Raw genomic sequence first — 6,000 nt, forward strand, 5'->3', positions numbered from 1 at the left:
TATTTTTCTAACACTCAATATTGCATTTATTTTAGGTTTACACAATCAGATTGGAAAAAAAACAATCAATGGATAGAGAACTCCAAAGAGGCTTTCATCACAATACAATGTGAGAGTATTTTTAGTTGTCTTTTGTGAGAGTCTAATAATGATTTTTTTAGTGTCATTCCAACTAGTTTTATGACAAATCTTGTATAATCGGGGCATAATCAGAACTTACCTCTGTACTCTGGCTGAATCAATCCTATAGAGTTTTCTTGTGAGCCATGTTGATACTAGGAAGAAATAATGGTTTTTATAGCCCAAGTAAAATGTTAATGACAAAATTAGTTAGAATTAAATGATATCCAGATTATTTTTTTGTAAAGATTTTATTTATTCATGAGAGAGAGAGAGAGAGAGGCAGAGACACAGGCAGAGGGAGAAGGAGGCTCCATGCAGGGAGTCCGATGTGGGACTCGATTCTGGGTCTCCAGGATCGTGCCCTGGGCCAAAGTCGGCACTAAACCGCTGAGCCACCGAGGCTGCCTGATATCCAGATTCTTATTAGAACTGAGCCACTATAGTCACCTTCATTAAAATTAGAAACATAAGGCATTTTCTTTAAATAGATTTTGTACAATAAAAAAGACTGGGGCAGCCCAGGTGGCTCAGCAGTTTAGCGCCGCCTTCGACCCAGGGTGTGATCCTGGGGTTCCAGGATCGAGTCCCACGTCAGGCTCCCTGCCTGGAGCCTGCTTCTCCGTCTGCCTGTGTCTCTACCTCTCTCTCTCTCTCTCTCTCTCTCTCTCTCTAATAAGTAAATAAAATCTTTAAAAAAAAAAGACTGAATTCTGAGCATATACTATGTTATTAAAGTATGTACTCTGGTTTAGCTTTTTTTTCTGTATGAACATGTTTCTCTTTCCCCAATTAAAAAATACTTGGTATGCCAGTTCTATTGCTATGTAGTCCCCTATACGATAGAGAAGAAAACTAGCAGCACTTTTGGTTTCAAATGCATCATGACAATATGTAGTTTGAAATCACATCTCTGACTGAATGTCAATATCTCTAATGTATAGATAGGCAGCCACTAGGCACCCTTTTGGGTCCTGAGGAGATAGCGTGGCCAGAACCATCCTTAGAAAATGACAATGTGTTGTTTCTGCCCAGGGCAAGCTCTTCAGGAGCCTCTGGGTAAAACTTACCAGGTAAAGGCATAAACCCAGAAAATCCTCATAAAATTGTAAACAGAGAATTTAAAAAATTAATTTCTAGAATCAAGATGTGTGTTAGACAGATATAGGAGATGGACATAGTGCAAGTACCTCTGATAAACTGAAGTCAGGGAAGATCTTTAAGATGGCATTGCAATTGGAGGGTGATACCCTCTTAACTCCAGAGAAAGCTATAACCCCACACTCCCCAGTCTGGCTGAGGAAGACATTTGTAGAAATAATTCAGAGGTAGCAGGCATTTTGCAAAATGCATCTGCAGAGGGCATTCATATTTAGATCAAGTTCTATCTCTTAAGCTGTATGTATTGCATCATGTGTAAAATGCCACAGGAACTCAAAAACTTTAGTAATAGAAATTCTGTGATAAAACCTGTATAGCTGGGATTGAAAGTATCTGAACCTTGAAGACTTTGAATTGAAATAATTCAAGTTAGATACTAAACACAGTTTGTACTAAGAGGTGGTAGCCAATCCATACAGATTAGGTTGAGATGGATGTCAAACAGTATGAGATAGGAAACGAGACCAATAAATTCTGTGGTCTCAGGAAAAAAGGAAAAGAGGTCAAAGACAAGTATTTCCCTGCCCATGTGACCCATGGTAGCCTGTGGGTTTACCAGTGCCTGAATCAGGAGGAATGGGTAACTCCAGAACAGCATTGCCATGCTTGTGTATTTTATATACTTCATGGTATTTATCTCCTCGTGTTTATTACACAATGTAGGTTAAGTCCAATTAGTCTTTTTGTTTGTCTATGGCTGCCTCGCTTTAGGGGATGCCCTTGCAGATATGATCAAGGGTAAATCTCTGTAGGAGGTAAAACCGAACCCTTTCATTTGCCCAAGGATATCTTTTTGTCATTCTTATCTCCCATTCCTAAGTCACCAGCTCTCTGACAGGTCATTCTCATCAGCAAAGAAATACACTTTTAAGATTTTTTAAAAATAAATAAATAAAACACTGTTTTCTCCCATCTTAAAACAAAACCAATCCTATTGACTCCACTTCTGTCAGCCACAGTTCCTTCCATTTCTGTAGTCCCATCTATAGCAAAACTTAAACGTTATCGAGATTCACTGCCTGCAATTTCCGTCCTTCTCTTCTCTCATCTTTACTTCTATGGAAGTGAAATTCACATAGCATAAAATTAACCACTTTGGGGTGGTTACCTGTTACAGATTCAGTGGCATTTAGTACATTCACAGTGCTGTGCAACCAACACTCTATCTAGTGTTTATCTAGACATGTTTATCCCCAAAACAGAAATCCCTGCACCCTTCAAGGACTCTCTCCCTGTTCTCTTATCCCCCAGCCCTGGCAAACACTAATTGGCTTCTTCTCTTCATGGATTTACCTATTCTTGGCATTCATATAAATGGAATCATACAATACATGACCCATTGCGTCTGGCTTCTTTCATTTAGCATGTTCTTTTTTAAGACTATTTATTTATTTATTTAAGAGAGAGAGAGAGTGAGACAGTGAGCGAGCGAGTGAAAGAACATGAGTTGTGGGGAGGGACAGAAGGAAAGGAAAAAGCAGATTCCTCATTGAGCAGAGGAACAGGATATGAGGCCCAATTCTGGGACTGTAGGATCATGACCTGAGCTGAAGGCAGATGCGTAACTGACTGAGCCACCCAGGTGCCCCTCATTTAGCCTGTTTTTAAGGTTCAGCCACATAATGCAGAGAAAGGGGTACCCTCAGACACTGTTGGTGGGAATGTAAGCTGGCGCACCCACTCTGGAAAACAGTATGGAAACTCTCCAAAAAATCGAAAATAGAGCTACCCTATGACCCACCAATTGCACTAGTAGGTATTTACCCAAAGATAAAAATGTAGTGATCCGAAGGGGCACCTGCACCCTGATGCTTTGAGCAGCAATGACCACAATAGCCAAACTATGAAAAGAGCCCAGATGCCATCAACAGATGAATAAATAGAGAAGATGTGGTATATATATATATATACAATGGAACACAGCCATCAAAAAAATGAAATCTTGCCATTTGCAAAGACATGGATGGAACTAGAGGATATTGTGTTAAGTGAAATAAGTCAATCAGAGAAAGATAATTATCTTATGATCTTACTCTTTTGTGGAATTTAAGAAACAAAACAGAGGATCATAAGGGAAGAGAGGAAAAAATAAAACAAGACATAATCAGAGAACCATAAAAGACTCATCATAGGAAACAAACTAAGGGTTGCTGGAGGGGAAGGGTGTGGGTGGATGGGGTAACTGGGTGATGGACCTTAAAGAGGGCACATGATGTAATGAGCACTGGGTATCATGTAAGACTGTTGAATCACTGACCTCTATCTCTGAAAACAATTATTAATTAATTGAATTTAAATACAATTTTTTTAAACTTAAAAAAGAGATTCAGCCACATAATAGCATGTATTCATATTTTATTCTTTTTTGTGGCCAAATAATATTCCATTGCATGGATATACCACTTGTTTGTGCATTCACACATGGACAGATACTTAAGTTGTTTCTATCTTTTGGCTATTATGAATAGTGCTGCTATGAAGGTCTGTGAACAATTTATTGTTTAAATGCCTGTCTTCAGTTTGGGTATATATCTAGGAGTGTAAGTATTGAGTGTATGGTGATTCCAGATTTAACTTTTGAGGAACTGAACCAGAGCAGCTGAGCCATTCTACATTTCCACTAACAATGTATGAGGTTGCAATTTCTCTGCATCCTGGCCAACACTTGTTTTTTTCAACTTTTTTGTTGTTGTTATACCCATCCCGGTGGGTGTGAAGTGGTATCTCATTGCGGTTTGGTTTTGCATTTCCCTAATGACTAATCATGTGGAGAATCTTTTCATGTATATATCTTTTCATTTACATATCTTCGTCAGAGAGACCTCTAGCAAAGTCCTTTACCCATTTTTTAATTGGTATGTTTCTGTTGTTGTTGAGTTGTAAGAGTTCTTTTTTTTTAATTTTTATTTATTTATGATAGTCACAGAGAGAGAGAGAGAGAGAGAGAGGCAGAGACACAGGCAGAGGGAGAAGCAGGCTCCATGCACCGGGAGTCCGACGTGGGATTTGATCCCGGGTCTCCAGGATCGCACCCTGGGCCAAAGGCAGGCCCCAAACCGCTGCGCCACCCAGGGATCCCGTAAGAGTTCTTTATATATTCTAATCATACACCTAAAACCAATATAACACTACGTTAGCTCTACTGGAATTAAAGTTTAAATACTTCCTTAAAAAAGAGTTCTTTCTATATTCTAGATATTAAGGCCAAGTTGTATGGATTACAAATATTTTCCCCCATTCTGTAGGTTGCCTTTTTCTCTTTCTTGATAACATTCTTAGATGTATGAAGGTTTTTCAATCATGATGAATGCAACTTTATTTTTTCTTCTGGTGTTCATGATTTTGTTTTTCCTATTCAGAGATCATTCCCATACCTAATGTAATAAGAATTTTCCCCTATATTTTCTTCTGAGTTCTATTATTTTAGCCCTTACGTTTAGGTCTTTGGCCCATTTTTTAGTTAGTATTTGTATAGTATGTGATATAGGAGTCCATTTTCATTCTTTTGCATGTGAATGTCCCAATCATCCGGACACCATCTGCTGAAGAAACTGTTCTTTCTCCATTGAATGGTCTGGGCACCCTTGTTGAAAATCAGTTGACCATATATGCGAGGGTTTATTTCTGGTCTCTCAATTTTATTTCACTGGTCTATATGTCTGTAATTAAGCCAGTAACACATCGTTTTGGTTACTGTAGATTTGGACTAAGTTTTGAAATTAGGAACTGTGAATCCTTCAAATTTGTTTTTTATTCTTCAAGATTGTTTTGGTTATTCAAGTCCATAAAAATTTGAAAATTGGCTTTTGCTTTTCTGAAAAGAAAAAAAAGATAATCAGAATTTTGATAGGGATTGCATTGAATCTATAGATTTCTTTGGGTAGTGTTAACATCTTACCACTATTGTCTTAGTACTCATTATCAGAGATGTCTTTCCATTTAAATATTTAGATATTTAATTTCTTTCAGTAATTTTTATAGTTTCCAGTATACAGGTATTTTGCCTCTTTGATTAAATCTATTCCTAAGCATTTTATTCTTTTAGATGTTATTGTAAATTGAATTGTTTCTTTAATTTGCTTTTTAATTGTTCATTGCTGCTGAATAGAAACACAATTAACTGTTTTCCAGTTTTATTGAGAAATAATTGACATACATCACCGTAAAAGTTTAAGGTAAATAAAAAAAAAAAAGTTTAAGGTATACAGCATGATGGTTTGATTTACATATATTGTGAAATGATTACCACAATAGGTTCAGCTAATATGCATCTTCTCATATAGATACAATAAAAAAAAGAAAAAAGGAAAAATATTTTTTTCTTGTGGTAAGAACTCCTAGGAATTATTCTTTTAACTTCCCTATAAATCATATAGCAGTTTTACCTATAGTCCTCATATTGTCCGTATAGCCCTAGTACTTGTTTATTTTATAACTGAAAAATTGTACCTTTTGACCACCTTCCTCTAATTCCCCTGCCTCCCACCTCTATCTTTGATAACTACAAGTAATCTCTTTTTCTACACATTTTTATTTCATTTTGTTTAGATTCCACATGTGAGATTACACAGTATTTGTCTTTGTCTGACCCATTTTATTTAGCATAATGCCCTCAGGTTTCACCTATGTTGTGATAGTATTCTTTTCTTCTTTATGGCTGAATAGTATTCTATTGTCTTATACATACCGCAACTTCCTTATCCTGCCATCCATCAATAA

Source organism: Canis lupus, chromosome 7, assembly GCF_003254725.2.
Source record: "Canis lupus dingo isolate Sandy chromosome 7, ASM325472v2, whole genome shotgun sequence".
Lineage (NCBI taxonomy): Eukaryota > Metazoa > Chordata > Mammalia > Carnivora > Canidae > Canis > Canis lupus.